Source organism: Protopterus annectens, chromosome 6.part0 (genome assembly GCF_019279795.1).
Source record: "Protopterus annectens isolate FY-2018-M chromosome 6.part0, PAN1.0, whole genome shotgun sequence".
Lineage (NCBI taxonomy): Eukaryota > Metazoa > Chordata > Ceratodontiformes > Protopteridae > Protopterus > Protopterus annectens.
In genome coordinates, this window is record NC_056737.1 from 1666723901 (window position 1) to 1666740672 (window position 16772).

General features: G+C 44.0%; 1 protein-coding gene across 2 annotated transcripts in view; it reads right to left on the minus strand.

The window, feature by feature from the left end:
* Positions 1 to 16772, minus strand: part of INTS7 (integrator complex subunit 7) — a 1158789-nt gene that overhangs the window by 825061 nt on the left and 316956 nt on the right. The gene's annotated exons all lie outside the window — the stretch shown is intronic.

The window sequence follows — 16772 nt, forward strand, 5'->3', positions numbered from 1 at the left end:
CATACCACTGAGAGCCCTCCCCCATACTCACCTGTTTAGAAACCTTGCCTGTCTCTCTCTGCCATCTATAAGTTAGTCACTACCCTAGTGTCACCTCTCTCTTAGTTAGCTATACTCTTTTTGTTTTTCTGTTTGTGGTTTCCTTTTAACTGTTTCTATCTTACTGCAAATACCTGTGTATACCTCACTATTACATCTCTTGCTTCTCTGTCTACACCTACCCACCTCTTCTACTTACCTGCTGACTCTCACTGTGTGCTCCTTACTCTTTCCCTCCTGCCCGGCTGATTGTTTCTTGTGGTGACTCTTCCTGGCCCAGAAAAAGAAGTTATGTCTTACCATAACGTTCCATCTGTATTGTTGATCCTCGTTCAGTCATTACGTGTGGGTATCGGTTCTGAGCTTGGAACCAAGCCGGCCATTTTCCAAGCTTGAGTCAGCTTCAAACTCTCAAGCTAAACTCTTACTCACAATTCCCCTCTCCCTGTTACCTCAGATTGAGTTTGATAGTTAAAGAAGGCAGAGGCTACCTCTGGTCAAATAACCTAAGAGAACTGGATGGTGAGATCCACTGGAAACCACATGAGGGGGAAGGAGGGAGGGTCGTAATGACTGAACGAGGATCAACAATACAGATGGAACATTATGGTAAGACATAACTTCTTTATCTGATATTGTTAATCCTCGTTCATTCCTTACGTATGGGACAGAGTCTACAGCTACCTCTATTCCTGGGAGGCTCTCATGGAAGGACATTCCGGAGCACCACAGAACCGAAAGATACTCTTCCCCTGGAGGCCAAATCTAATTTGTAATGACTGATGAAGGTATGAGGAGTAGCCCAAGTTGCAGCTGCACAGATGTCATGCAAAGAAGCTCTGGCATAGAAGGCAGCAGAAGTTGCCACCGACCTTGTTGAATGAGCTTTCATGGTAGTAGGCAACAAGATATTACGTTGTGTGTAAATAAAGGTCACACAGTCCTTCAACCATCTATCTAAAGTGACCTTAGCAACAGCCGATCCTAATCTAGGGCCAGAAAAGGCCAAAAATAACTGGTCAGATTTACGAAAAGGTTTAGTCCTGTTTAGGTAAAAATGGATTTGCCTGTGTATGTCAAGGGTATGTAGGCAATACTCTCCTCTGTTTGAATGGTTGGGAAAGAAAACTGGCAATTCAATGGTTTGATTAATGGTCAATTCAGAGATCACTTTAAGCAGAAATGATGGATTACTTCTCAGAGACACTCTATCACTATGAAAAATCATGTATGGACTCTTGATACATAAAGCTTGAAGTTCAGAAATACGTCTGACAGAAGTAATAGCGACCAAAAACAAGGTTTTCCATGACAAATACTTGAGGTCGCAAGAAGAGGCTGGTTCAAAAGGTGCCATTGTCAGAGCTTGTAGAACTAATGATAAATCCCATGGTTGAATAGGTTCTCTAAAAGGTGGCGTCAGATGATTCACACCTTTTATGAAGGTCTTGCACAATTTATGGGACAGAAGAGAGGAATCTTGGACACCCTCATGAAAATTAGAAATTGCAGCCAAATGAACTCTAATGGTAGAGGCCGATAGACCTGATTGAAACAGGTCGGCCAAATCGTCTAGTATTATCGACACTGGTGCTGAAAAGGGGTCTACTTGTTTATCTTTCAGCCAACAGGTAAATCTTTTCCACTTGCTCAGATAAGTAATTCTAGTGGAGGACTTACGAGAAGCAATGAGAATATCACGTACTGGTAAAGAAAGATCATTCTGCCTGGCAATCAAGGGAATTGGAATAGCCAAGCCGTTAGCTTCAGGCTGTTCAGGTTGGGATGAATTAGGTTCTGTGGGTGTGAGATCAACTCCGGAATTGGATGGAGGGATCCATGGTCGATCTAGTAGGTGAGGCCCAAGGAATGGGAACCAAATCTGTCGTGGCCAATGTGGTGCTATGAGGATTACCTTGCTCTTCAACCGCTGGGCTTTCTTCAGAAACTGGGGAATGAGAGGAAATGCTGGAAATGCGTAGAGAAGACCCGAGGGCCAATCGTGGACTACAGCGTCCATGTGTGCCTGTCCTGGAAGGGGAATCAGGGCGAAGTAGTTGCTGCATTTGTAGCTGGCCGTGGATGCAATGAGGTCGCAGCAAGGATGACCCCAGCGGTGGAAGATCTCCGCCGCTATCAAGGGATTCAGAGACCACTTGTGAGGTTGCAGAATGCACCTACTGAGTCTGCTGCTATCACGTTGGAACTCCCAGAAATGTGCGTTGCTAGAAGAAAATGGTTGGTAGCCATCGCCCACTGCCATATCCTCATGGCCTCTCGACAAAGGGGGTAAGATTTGGTTCCACCTTAATTGTTGATGTACCAAACCACTGCCATGTTGTCTGATTGAATCGCAATTGTCCCAGATGGCAGCAGGGGATGGAATGCTTGCAATGCCAGAAGCACCACCCTCAGCTCTGGAACATTTATATGCAGACGGGCCTCCGACTGGGACCAAGTGCCTTGGACTGTCTGTCCCTGACATAGCCCCCCCCCACACCCCATCAGGGAGTCGTCCGTGGTCACTGTGGCCTTGGGTGGCTGGGGGGAAAAGGGGCAAGACCACTGAGAGAGATTGTGTGTCATCCACTAATTTAAATCCTGATTGCACCTGTGGGTTACTCAAATCATGGCTGAAAGAGGATGCTGAAAAGGATACCATTGGGTGAGCAGTAGCCATTGTAGAAGCCTCATGTGAAATCTGGCTAGGGGAACAATGGTGATGGAGGCTGCCATGGAACCCAACAGCTGTAGAACCGAGTGTGCCGTGGATTTTTCCTTTGAAAGGATTGGAATTAGTTGTTGCTTTAGCCTTAAAATTCTGTGCTCTGGAATAGCAGCTCTGCAGTTTTTTGTGTCCAAGATAACCCCTATGAATTCTATCGACTGAGATGGGGTGAGATTGGATTTCTGCCGGTTTATGGTTATGCCTAGCCTTTGAGCAGTGAGGAGAGAGTATGCCAAGGCTTTTTCCAGTAGATGTCTGGTGGGGGCAGAAATGAGCCAGTCGTCTAGGTACGGAAACATCTGTAATCCTTGAAGTCGCAAGTGAGCTGTGACAACTGCCATGCACTTTGTGAACACTCTGGGGGCTGTAGAGAGTCTGAAGGGCAGTACTCTGAACTGGTAGTGATTGGCTCCCGCACGGAATCCCAGAAATCTTCTTGATGGCCTGTCCACCTTTATGTGGTAGTACACATCTTGAAGATCTATAGAGCACATCCAATCATCTTTTTCCAAAAGCGGGAGGATAGACTGTATAGTGACCATCCGAAATTTTTGTACTCTCACAAACTTGTTCAATACACTGAGATCCAAAATTGGTCTCCAGTCCCGGTTTTCTTTGGCAACAAAAATAGTCTTGAGTAGAATCCGTATCCTATCTGGTCTGGAGGGACCATTTGGATGACTCTATTTCTTAGCAGCTTTTCTTATCTCTAGTGCTGCTTCTTCCCTTTGACTGGGTGGAATGTCGAGAAGATATTTTTGAAGGGATGGCCCAAAGATTGAAGGGGATATGATAACCTCTGGTTATGATCCTTTGTACCCAAGAATTGGTGGTGATGGTTAGCCAGGCAGAAGGGTACAAGGAGAAATGTCCCCCAACCACCTCCAGAGGAAAGGAGTTGGTCCGCTCTTCATGAGCGCTGGTAGGACTGGCGAGGGAAAGAATCCCTGGAACCCTGGTTACGCGGTCGCCCTCTGCCCCGGGCGTCTTCCCTGTGAGTTTCCCCCTCTGCCTGTGGGGGAGAACTCGGCCTGTGTGTCACGGAAAGGACCCTGAGATTTCTTGAACCATATCTTCCCCACTCTTTTGGTTTCGGGAGAAAGCACATTGAGGGGAAGAATAACGGATGCCTATGGCAGAAAGGGTATTACTGTCTTGTTCACATCTGGCCAGTGTGCTTTTAACTTTGGGCCCAAACAATGAGGAGGGCTCAATGGGGGCATTAAGAAAGGAAGACTTAAAAGGTTCCGCGAAGTTGCACAAATGCATCCAGACGTGTCGTCTCAAGACCGCAGCTGAACCCGCCGCTCTAGCTGCTCCTTCTGATGCGTGAGATATCAATCGTGTAGAGGAGTTAGATATAGACTCAATGGTGGCCAGCTGAGAGGCCACTTTGTCAGACCTCATCAGACACTGTACCAGCCAAGGTTTCAGAGAGCTCAGAAACCAGATCCCTTTGAAGCCTGGTAAAATGTGCCATATAATTCAGGGACCCGATTGCAAATGTTGCTGAAGCAAAAGTGCGCTTCCCTATTCTGTCCAGGGCCGGGGACTCTCTGTTAGGCGGATGGACAGTCTGGCTTTCTTCTTCTGCCAGATCCTTTTTTGTTGCGGCCGCCACCACCAAAGCTTCTACAGGAAGACCTTTGGACCAATGGGGATCCGAAGCAGGAGGGGACAAGATCTTATCTGGCCTCCGGGGAATAGCTTCAACAGTATCAGAGACCTTCCAAGCACGCTGCACGATGAACGCACGATGAACTTGACAAGTTCATCGGCAGGTGGAGAAACCCAGGAGGTAGGGGGCTGGGTGCGAAAAGCCTGCAGGAACACAGATTCCTGAGTACCCGAAGGTATGAAAAAGAAAGGGGAAGGGATTACCAATGATGGTAAGGAGAAATTACCTCGTGGTAAAAAGGGTAAGTAAAGGAAATTATGAACGCTAGATGCGATAGGGCAAGAGACAATAAAATATCAACTTTTCTGACAGAAAAGTAATTTGTAAAGCAATTAAGCAACAAATGACTGTACTTAGCTCAAGAGAAGTAGCTTGACATGACCGGATGGCAACGCGGCAAATGAAATCTGAGGTAACAGGGAGAGGGGAATTGTGGGTAAGAGTTTAACTCGAGAGTTTGAAGCTGACGTGAGCTTGGAAAATGGCAGGCTCGGTTCCATGCTCGGAATCGATACCCATACGTAAGGAATGAACGAGGATTAACAATATCAGATTACCCCTTTACTCTCCTATCTCACTCTGCATATACTACATTTCCCTGCATCCCCCTCTACCTTCCTGTCTATCACACTCTGCATATACTACATTTCCTGCATCCCACTCTTTCTCTATCACCCTTAATCCTCTGGGGCATTTTTAAACTGTTAGTGTTTCTGCGCTATTTTGTTTTCCTCTTCCTGCTAGTCTGTGGCTTCATGTCAGTGGTGTGCAGGTCCCTAATATTACTGATGTAAACGAATTTCACTTGTACTCAGCATGTAAACTGCATTTATTAAACCTGGAAGAGCTTTGTATGCTGTTGCAACTTATTTGTGGGACTTTGGCAAGCGCACCTTTTCAAATATTTGTGAAGTCATGGCTTGGCAGAGTAATTGCCTCATGTCACACAATTGAAAGGCTGTACATAAATTGGTATAGGTTATTTTTAATCTGCTTTTAGATATATTTTTACTTGTGTAGCAATTGCTTTTTTGTACACTTCTACCTTATATTTGTAGATTGCAGTTTGAATTTCTTTAGTAGTGTTAACTGGTGACTGTTTGTAGAATCTAGGTATTGCATTACTGGTCATTTAACTTGTACAGTGACTGCTTTATGGCATGACCTCTATGTCAAATACTTTTAGTAGCAGTCTTATGGATGGGAAGTAAAGCTCACTTTTAGTTCGAAGTTCTGTTGCCGTGAGACTGCCAACTGTTTTAACTCCTTAACCTGCTTGTAGAATTCAAGAGTTAAACTACAGAACTTCTGTTTAGCCATATTCTCATATCTCAGCTAGTTTGATTATTTCAGCTACAAAATGGCACGTTTTACTACATGAACTACAGCAGACATTTTTATTGTCAGTTGTTTTTACACTAAGACATCATGGTTAGTTTTTTTACCACTGTTTATGGGAAAGTTTTCTAGCAGAAGTAAGTTACTGAACTTTTGTCTCACATGGTTACTGCTCTAATCTATAAAGTTAATATTACATGTACTTTATTTTATTTATTTCTGTATTTTTCATATTTTAGCTCAACTAACACCTCTCTAGCTGTTATCAGTAGTTGTGTGTATAGTACCTCTGTTGTTTTTGTTTTTTCCCTAAACTTTTATATTCAACACACTCTCTCCCCTCCCGTTTTCCCTAGGTTTTAGGAGCAAAGTGTCTTCCCTCAAGACTGCGTCTACCTTTACTGATAATGCTCCAACTCCTGGAATTATGCCTGTGCTCTATTATATAGCCAGTTTACACTAAACGTATGTTCTAAGCTCATACCACAGAGTAGTCTTACTTTGTCTACTGTACAGGATACCTGCTTACCACTGAGAGCCCCCCCCATACTCACCTGTGTAGTAACCTTGCCTCTGTCTCTCTCTGCCATCTATAAGTTAGTCACTACCCTAGTGTCACCTCTCTCTTAGTTAGCTATACTCTTTCTGTTTTTCTGTTTGCGGTTTCCTTTTAACTGTTTTTATCTTACTGAAAATACCTGTGTATACCTCGCTATTACATCTCTTCCTTCTCTGTCTACACCTCCCCACCTCTTCTACTTACCTGCTGACTCTCACTGTGTGTTCCTACTTACCTGCTGACGCTCACTGTGTGCTCCTACCTACCTGCTGACTCTCACTGTCTGCTCCTACTTACCTGCTGACTCTCACTGTCTGCTCCTACTTACCTGCTGACTCTCCCTGTGTGCACCTTACTCTTTCCCTCCTGGCCTGCTGATTGTTTCTTGTGGTGAGTCTTCCTGGCCAATCCCGCTATGCTTGGGCTCACTTCGCTCCCCTCCTGGCCTGTCCCGCTATACTTGGGCTTACTTCGCTCCCCTCCCGCACACCCCCCCATATAATTTCCTTTATACCTAACCACCTAATCTCTTCCTCCCCTAACTCCACCCCTTCCTGTCTGCTATAACATTTTAAACACCTTACCCTCCCCTACTTATCACGTCATAGTTTAGTCTGCTGCAAATCCTTATTTCTATATATCCCCTACTCCCCCTACAGGTTTTTCACTTAAATTTTACTTCAACTCTCTAACAGGTCCAACAACTTACTTTTTCTAGTCTCTTATCCACTCCTCACTCCATCCCAATCCTACTTCCCCACCTTAGGCCATGGCTTTTGCAACCCTCTCCATTTTCCTCTTGCCTCCATTACTTCTCCTTCTTACATCTTGTACTACTCCATTACCACCTGTCCATAGAGATCCCACTAATCCCCATACTAACTGCTTCTCATCTCTGCAGTACTCTATTACAATCTCCTCCTCTATCTTTTCCATGAACATCCCTCTGCCTAAAATCAAACTTCCTCCCCCTCACTCTCTAGCATCTAAAACCAAGACTAAATACTTGACTTACAACCCATTTTATTTCAAACTTTACCAACTTCATGTAGCCCTGCTTCTATCAGGAGATATACATCCAAATCCTGGGCCCATCCATCACCCCTCCATGCATAACTCTACCTCTCCCAACTTAATAAACTCAACCTCTCCAAACAAACATATTGCCTTTTACTCTATGAATGCCCATATTATTCTAAACAAAGTTAGTGAAATCCATGCCTGGATAGCCTTCCACACCCCTGATGTCATCACCCTAACAGAGACTTGGCTAAATCCCCAAGCCTCTGATAAAGACATTCTCCCCCCTATTATAATATACTCCGCATAGATCGCCAAAACAAAAAAGGGGATAGCGTTGCCATCCTCTACTCCAACCACCTCACCATTACAAGTATTATGAAACCTAACCCATCCTTTTCTCCTGTGAACTACTAACAGCTAACCTTAAAAATAAATGACCACACCACTATCACAGTAGCAGCCATCTATATTCCTCCAGGAGACAACATTCTTCTGCTCGAAAATATTCTTTCATACTTTTCTCAACACATCCCCAATGAAACTATCCTCCTTGGTGATGCCAACATTAACTGGTTAACTCTCAGTAATTCAAACTCTAATACTCATATTAATTTATATGGCTTTACTCAGCTAATCTCCCAACCTACCCATACAAACAACTCTCCCACATCTAGTACTGTTATTGACTGGGTACTTGTATCTAATCCTTCCAAATATCATGACCTTGAAACCCTACCAAACACCCTGAGTGATCACTGCCCTATAAAAGTGCTTAGGTTCACTCTCCACTTCTCAAAACCTCCTAAATTTATCACTTGTCGTAAACTAACTTCCATCCAGAAACCTTTAATGGCCTCCTCTCAAAAGTAAACTGGAAATTCCTTACCCAACTCCCACTAGAAGCCATCCTAGCTTTCAACTCCACCTTCCTTAGCATCTTAGACTCACTTGCTTCCCCTCGCAAAGTCCGAATTAAGTCCACCATATCTCCGTGGCTTTCAAAAGCCACTCGTACCCTTATGATAACTAGAGACAAATTATGGAAAAAAATGGTCACAATCTAAGCTCCCTGCAGACTTACAAAAATATAAAGAACTCAGAAATCTGACACAAAAACATATAAAGATAAAAAGGACTTCTATAACAAACCTCCCACAGCCCCAAAATCAAATCCTAAAATATTCTGGAAGTCTAGTAACCAAATATTACATCCCAGTAATCTTAGCTCCCCCAAACCATGCCCAGACAAGACATCTGAAGAAGCTGCCACTATCTTCAATACCTATTTTATCGATTCAATATCTAAGCTACTGAACCCTAACCCAAACTCATCTACTACTAACATCTCCAACTTTTCTGAACCTACTCCTAATACTCTCCCCTCAAATACCTTCTCCCTGAAACCTGTACCCACTAGCTACATCAAAACCCTACTCTCTAAATTAAAACCATGCTCAGCATCAGCTGACAATATTCCTTCCACTTGTCTTCTACTAGCAGCTGACTCTCTTGCTCTCCATGTATCTATCCTAATTAATCGCTGTATCTCTGAATCTAAAGTCCCTTCCATCCGGAAACAATGCTACACTCTACCTATACACAAAGGAGGTAACTCCTCTGATATCTCCAACTTTAGACCTATCGCCATCCTCTCCCCTCTCTCTAAAGTACTAGAAAAATGTATTCATAAACAAGTTATGCAGTATCTAATAAAGGAAAATCTGCTTACACCCACTCAACACGGCTTCAGACCCAAACATAGCACCACTACAGCTCTATTATCCTTCCTCAACACAGTCTCTATAGCCATGGACGACCATAAACTTATTTCTTGCCAATTCTTGGACCTCTCAAAAGCTTTCAACAAAGTCTCACACTCTTTTCTACTGCACAAACTGCATAACCTAAACTTCTCCTCTGATACTGTTGCATGGTTCTCCAGCTACCTCACTGATGGATCTCAATCAGTGAAATGGCACTCTGCACTCTCCCCTCCTCTCCCTGTCAAAATGGGTGTACCTCAAGGATCTATCCTAGGGCCTTTACTTTTTAATATCTTTACTAATCAGCTCTATACCTCCTGTCCTCAGTCATCTTTAGTGCAATACGCAGATGACTCTACAGTCATCACCACAACCAACTCTCCCTCTAAGCTCTTCTCAGCTACTCAGACGTCTTTTAACTTAGTTGAAACATGGCTCTCCAACAACCAGCTCATCCTTAACCCTAAAAAAACAAAGTTGTTGCTCTTTCTACCTATAAAGTTCATAAATATTAAACCCTCCTTCTCCATACAGTCCCTTAATAACACTCCCATTCAGGTAGAATCCAGTACTAAGCTCTTAGGTGTAACCATCAACGATCAGCTTAAATTTGACTTGCATGTTAATAACTGTATCAAAACGGCACATTCAAAACTAGGGCTCCTTTACCTCTGAAGCCAAGATTACACTCTCTCTTACAAACCTTCTACCCAGTCTAATGTACAATTCTCAAATTCTCACAAATCTTAACTCAGCACTCCTGACCAAACTTGAATCTACCTACAACAAGGTAGCTAGATTTGCTGCCCAACAAACCTACAAATCCCATCACTGTCTCTCTCTAAAACACCTAAACTGGCTTGAATTACCCAACAGCTTCTTGTCTCTCCGCTCCAGATCATCCATTCTGTCCTATACCAGCCTTCCTACTGCCCAGCACTATCCTCTCTCATCTCCCATTATTCTCCCTCCAGACCACTCCGAAGCTCTAACCAAGACCTACTACAAATCTACAAACCCAAGTCTAAATTTGGACGCAGCATGTACAGCTATCACCCCACTATTGCCTGGAATAGGCTCCCACTAGAAATCAAGACCCTTACACATCCTAAACAATTTAAGACAGCCACCAAAGAGCACTTTAAAAGTCACTGGTCCTGCCACTGCACTCTCCCTCCTTAACATCCCCTACTTCTCATACCTTAATCTACTTTCTGCCCTTAACTCACTCTTCTCACTAGCTCTCTCTAATCTTCCTTGACTACTCTTTCTACTGTCTTCTAAAATCCATTAAGCAAATTGCCTCAGAGAAACATTCTATTGTAATTGTCTTGCCTTCATGCAACTACTTCATGATAAAACTGTTTTTTTTTAACCACTTACCCCAAAAACTATACTTATCTTAATGACATATTTCTTTTTATATATCCTGAAACAGTTATGCTATACTCATGACTATTGACACTGTATAAAGTAAAGTTGTGTACACTTACCATAAATGTAGATGTTCGAGTGTATTCACTGTTGCAGTCCTAACATATGGGTTATCCGGCTCCTGGTAGCCCTCAGTCGGCCCAAATACCAGAGTCCTTGTTATATGATGTCTGCTTCCGTTGCTTGTAAACGGATGTCAGAACGTCAAGTATAAAGGGAGGCGGCCGATGCCATTTCTTCAGTTTTTCTTGCCTTAACTGTCAGGAGCCCCCAAAAGAAGGCCAAACCAGGAAGGAAAAACCCTGGAAAAAAGCCATTCAAAAAATTACATAAGTAGTCTGTGCTTTAGGAAAAAAGGTGGAATGGAGGGTGGGAAACCAGGACTGCAACAGTGAATACACTCGAACATCTACATTTATGGTAAGGGTACACAACTGTACTATGTTCTTCGTGTTTCACTGTTGCAGTCCTAACATATGGGTTGATTCCCAAAGCCCAGGAAGAAAACAAAAGGGTGGAGGAAGAATCACAGATTAAGGATTAGTAAGGAGACCTTGCTAAACTGCAGAGGCAAAACCAGCCCTAGACTTAGAAAACAAGGATAGGTTGTAATGCTTTGTGAAAGTATGAACAGAAGACCAAGTGGCTGCTTCTAGAATGTTCTTAGTAGGCACACCTCCAAAAAAGCTGCAGAGGTAGAGTCTGCTCTAGTAGAATGGATCCTAAAACCTGGGGGGATCCTTTCCATGCTGCAGGTAACAAAAATGAATACAATGAGCAACCCATTTGGAGATGGTTTGTTTGGAAATAGTTTTACCCCGAGCCCCAGGAGCAAAACTAACTAAACTGCTGAGACTTCCAAAAGGGTTTAGTCCTATTTAAGTAAAATCTCAACTGTCTGTGCACATCAAGAGAGTGCAGAATCCTTTCCCCTTTATTCTGGGGGTTATTGAAGAATGTAGGCAGATGAATAGACTGGTTAAGTGTCAGACTGGAAACCACCTTAGGCATAAAGGAGGGATTAGTTCTCAGAGAAACCCGGTCTGTATGAAAAATAATGAAAGGTTCTACTGCCATTAAGGCTTGCAGCTCTGAAACCCTTCTGGCGGAAGTAATAGCCAAAAGAAAGGCAGTCTTCCTTGAAAGGAACTTTAAGTCTGCAGAGACAGCAGGTTCAAAGGGAGGAAGAGTAAGCTTCTCCAGGATAAAATTAAGATCCCAAGCAGGAGTAGGAGCTCTTCTAGGAGGTCTAAGATTGCTAGCTCCACTCAGGAACTGTTTCATCAAGGGGCGAGAAAAAATAGGTTGCTCAAAAGAACAATGAGCAGAAATTGCTGAAACATGAATCTTAATTGAAGAAAAGGAAAGTCCACCATTAAGCAAACCTGCTAGATAATCAAGAATGAGGGAACGAGAAGGTGAGGAAGACTCTTCTCCTTCATCCTGCATCCAAGAGCAAAATCTCTTCCATTTATCTATATAGGATTTCCTGGTTCTAGGCCTCCTGGCCTCATGAAGAACTTCAACCAACCACCTGCTGGGAAAGATTTAAAGTATTAGCCAGGCAGTTAAATGCAGAGTTTGAAGATGAGGATGGAGAAACTTTTCCCTGTCCTGAACCAAAAGATCTGATACCAGGGGAAGATGCCAAGGCTGAGCTTGGGAAAGGCTGCGAAGAAGGGGATTCCAATACTGCCTGGGCCAATTTGGTACAATCAGAATAGCCTTTGTTTTTTCGTCCCTTATCTTTAGTAGCACTCTGGGAAGAAGAGGCAGAGTGGGGAAGGCATAAATTGAGAGTTGTGTCCATGGGAAGGACAAAGCGTCCACTCTCCATGCTTTGTTGTGAAACTCCCTGGTGCAGAAGGTTGGAAGGAGATGATTAGTGTGAGAGGAGAAAAGATCCACCTGAGGAGTGCCCCAATGCTGAGTGATGTGATGGAAAATGATCTTGTTCAGTTGCCACTCATAAGGATCCAGAACATGTCTGCTCAATTGATCTGCCAAGGAGTTCAGCCTCCCTGGAAGATACTGGGATATGAGATGTATGCCCATGGAAGCTGCTAAGGGCCATAGTTTCATGCTGTGTCTGCACAAAGGGTAAGAGCGAGTCCCCCTCTGCTTGTTGATGTACCACATGACTGTGGTGTTGTCTGTCCTGATCAGAAGAGTCCCAGGGTAGAGTAGGTCCTTGAAAGCCAGGCCTGCTGCACTGCCATCAATTTTTTTTAAGTTTATGTACAGATGAGTCTGTTGGGTGCTCCAATTTCCTTGTATGCCCCTGCCTTCCAGATGTGCCCCCCATGCATAATCTGAGGCGTCTGTGGTGAGAGTCTGGCTGGCAGGTGGTGGGCGGAAAGGCAGACCCTTGTTCTGAGAACAGGTTGCTGCCCACCAGAGAAACTCCATTTGTAGACAGGGAATAAGGGGAAGAATCAAGTGTAAGTCCTGTGTGTGTTGACACCAAAGGTTCTTGAGGTACCACTGAAGTTTTCTCATATGCAGCCTTGCATATGGGATCATCAGGATACATGAAGCCATGAACCCCAGTGCTTGCAGGAACTGCCTTGCAGAGAGCTGGGTCATGCTTGTTAAGTTCTTGAAATAAGCCGACAGATCTTGTTGTTTGTCTTGAGGGAGGAATACCATCTGGGTGGCTGTATTCAGACTCGCTCCCAGGAAAACAATCTCCCTTGTAGGAACCAACTTCTTGACTTCTTCTCGTTGAGAGTGTAACCCAAAGTGAGAATGTGCTTCACAAAGTCCAAATCCTTTTTTTTTTTTTTTTTTAACTGTTCTGGGGAGTTTGCTTGAATGAGACAGTCGTCCAGGTAAGTACAAATGTGAATGTTCCTCTGCCTGCAAAAAACAATGGCTGTCAGGCACTTTGTGAAAACTCTGGGAGCAGTAGACAAGCCAGAGGACAGCAAAGAGAATTGGAAGTGTTGCTCCCCAGCCCTGAAACGGAGAAAGTGCATGCAACTTTCCCTTATTGGGATGTGCAGATAAGCCTCCTTGAGATCCAAAGTTACCAGCCATGAATCCTTGCTCAGCATTGGCAGTAACTGATGAAGAGTGAGCATCTTGAATTTGGGAATCACCAGAAAAGTGTTTAGAATAGACAGACCCAGAATAGGGCGCCAGGTGCCCCCTTTTTTGGGTACCAGAAAAAGTCTTGAGTAAAAACTTAGGCCTGCCTGATTTGCAGGAACTGGCTCTATAGCCCCCATAGTCAGTAGAGAAGAAATTTGATTCTCTACCTCTGCCCTGAGAGTGGTAGGAATGTCTGGGTAACCTTGTAAAACAGGGAAGGTGTGAAAATAAAACTTGTAACCTTGGTTTACTATGTGGAGTACACATATGTCGTCTGTGATGATTGACCATACCCCTGCGAACCTGGCTAACTTTACACCCAAAGGAAAACCTGGGCCCACAGAGGTAGGCACAAGAAGGCTGGAGTCCTTGAGAATGCTTGCTTTGGAAAGCTGGCTTAGAACTCCCCGATTTAGCAGCAGGAGGATGCCATTGTTTAGTCCTTTGAGGGACAGAAGCTTGCCCTCTGGAAGATCTGAAAACCCTAGGCCTAGAGCGACCCTGCTTGCCAGGATCAGGGAAAGATCAGTTCTTGGAAGGATAATGCCTACTAAACCGAGGAGGCTAAACCTGAAGGAAATCTTTTACAGCTTGCATAGATTTCACCTTATCCTCCAACTTTTTCAGTACCTCCTCAGCCTTGTTACTAAAAAGGTTGCCTTTGTGCAAAGGAACATCCAGCAATTTAGATTTTACAGGTTCAGAAAGAGGCTGCTCCCTAAGCCAAGCATGCCTTCTAATAACGGAACCAGTGGCTGCTGCTCTGCAGGAAGCCTCCAAGGTGTCAAAATCACAATGAAGAGAATGCTTATTGACCAGAGTGGCAGAATTTAGTAAATCTTGTAAGTCTTTGTTCTCTGACATGGAAGGAATATCCCCAAGCTTAGCCTTAACAGCCTCTAAAGTATGCTGCTGATACTTAAGCATGTGAAAAAAACAATTCACAGACCTAATTGCAAGAGTTGCAGAGGTATAAACCTCTTTACCCCACCTGTCCAAGGCCCTAGACTACTTATCAGAAGGTACAGGGATTTTAGCAGTAATAGCCTTGACACCCTTGGGACCTTGAGAAATAATCTCAGGATCAGCAGTAGAAAGTGATGAGAATCAGGAACCCTATGATACCCATCAGGTTTTCTGGGAGCAGGAGGAACAGAATTAGGAGTTAAAGAATTTTCCATGAAAACATCATCCACAGCTTCCAAAACAGGAGGCATAGCCAGAGGTTTATGCTGTGACAAATCTAAAAATTCCAGGATCCTCTTCTTAGACGAAGGGAAATCCTGACCTTCCCATTTAAAGTGCTCCCTAAGAGTATTCAAAGTATCCCCAAAGGAAAAATCTTCTGAAGGTTAGGCAGAGGGATAGAATCCTCAGTATCAGAATCCTCAAAGCCAGAAAAAAAGTTGAGAATTTCCTTCCTCACCAGCAGAAATGCTGGAAACCTCAAAATCTGATTCAGACAAAACATCAGGAGACAATTCCCTAGCCTTCTTGGAAGGGGGGGATGAGAGCCCTTAATAAGGGTAAGAAGATCACCAACCATCTTTACCAATTGGGACTGAGGCACAGGAGAGGAGGCCAACGCCCGCTTGTGGGAAGATTTGCAGCTGAAAGGTTTACTAGTAATACGGTGGGACTCGGGGAGGCCTAGCAACTGCAGAAGTCTGAGCTAAGGTAGTCGCTCTGGCTCTGGGCTCATGTCAAAGAAAAGAGGCGTCAGAATCCGGTGCCTGCATAGCGGCTCCGGACCCATCTGAGGCGGTGACAGGCGGAGGGTTTGAAGACAAGATAGCAGCCTGCGGCATGGAGGACTCCGTAAAGGTCTCAGCAGAGGCCTGTGGCTGAAATTCTGCAGACTGTAGGGGCTGCGAAAGCGCCTCACTAGCTACTGCTGGGCAGACGACCAATTTCACCGGCGCGTCATCAGCAGCTTTAACCCTAGGCCTGTCGCGGTCCTTGTGCTTGCGTTTCCTAGGTATATCCAAAGTCTAGAGACCAGAAGACGCCATACCGCCGAACTTAGGCCAGACTCCGAAATGCTTATATAAAATCTTAGCTCTACGGCGTATGGTATGCGGGTTGAAGGAAGCACAGAGATCACAGTTAGGGATGTCGTGCTCAAGGCCCAAACAAGTTATACAATAGGAATGAAAATCACGGTGCAGAATCTGTTTTCCACAGGCAAGACAGTTATTAACTTTATCTGACATTCATTAAAGCAAGAAAAGAGGATCCCCAACGGGGTACTTATCTGAAGGCGTCTTCAACTTGGTAGTCGAAATGCAGAAAGAAGGTAAATGGCCGACCAGCACTAGTGTGAATTGCATCTGCTTTGGGCTCTGCGGCAAGAAAGACTGAGGAAATGGCATCAGCCCCCTCCCTTTATACCTGACGTTCTGACATCAGTTTACAACCGACGTCATATACCAAATACTCTGGTATTTGGGCCGACTGAGGGCTACCGGGAGCCGGATAACCCATATGTTAGGACTGCAACAGTGAAACACGAAGAACATCATTGTATTGCTGCTTAATGCCTTGTAATAATCCTGTAACATTGCTGTTTAATGCTAATTTATAATGAAAATTGTATAATACGTTAGAGCTTTTCTCCCCAGGCCTCCGACGTAAAAGGGCTCTTCAGCTCAGTTGGACAATTCCGGTCAACAAATGTAAAATAAAATAAATAAGGAATAGTTACAAGATACTATTTAGCATACTATACAAGGAGACTGACAAGTTTAGAATACTTTTGGAACGAGCTAAAAACTTCAAGATCTTAATGAAGGATAGGTAAAGCTGCATGTCCCTAGATATGCTACTGGATCTAGAAAACATTTTTTGTTGTTGGTGGTGGCAATGCCAGTTAAATTTTTCTCTCTCCATCTTGCTAGACTTTTCCCAGTCATGCCCCCTAATTTTGGATGGGACTGTTTGACACTGGCTACATTTTTATAGAGATGCACAGACATGGACATCTTTATGTGACAGTTGCAAGTGAAACTTGACCGTATTTGGGGAGCACTATTTTTACCAGGGGCAGCCAACAAGGGCACCTTTAATAGCAAGCAAATGGGAGTACTTGTTAACATTACTGTCTAAAAAGTGCATTAC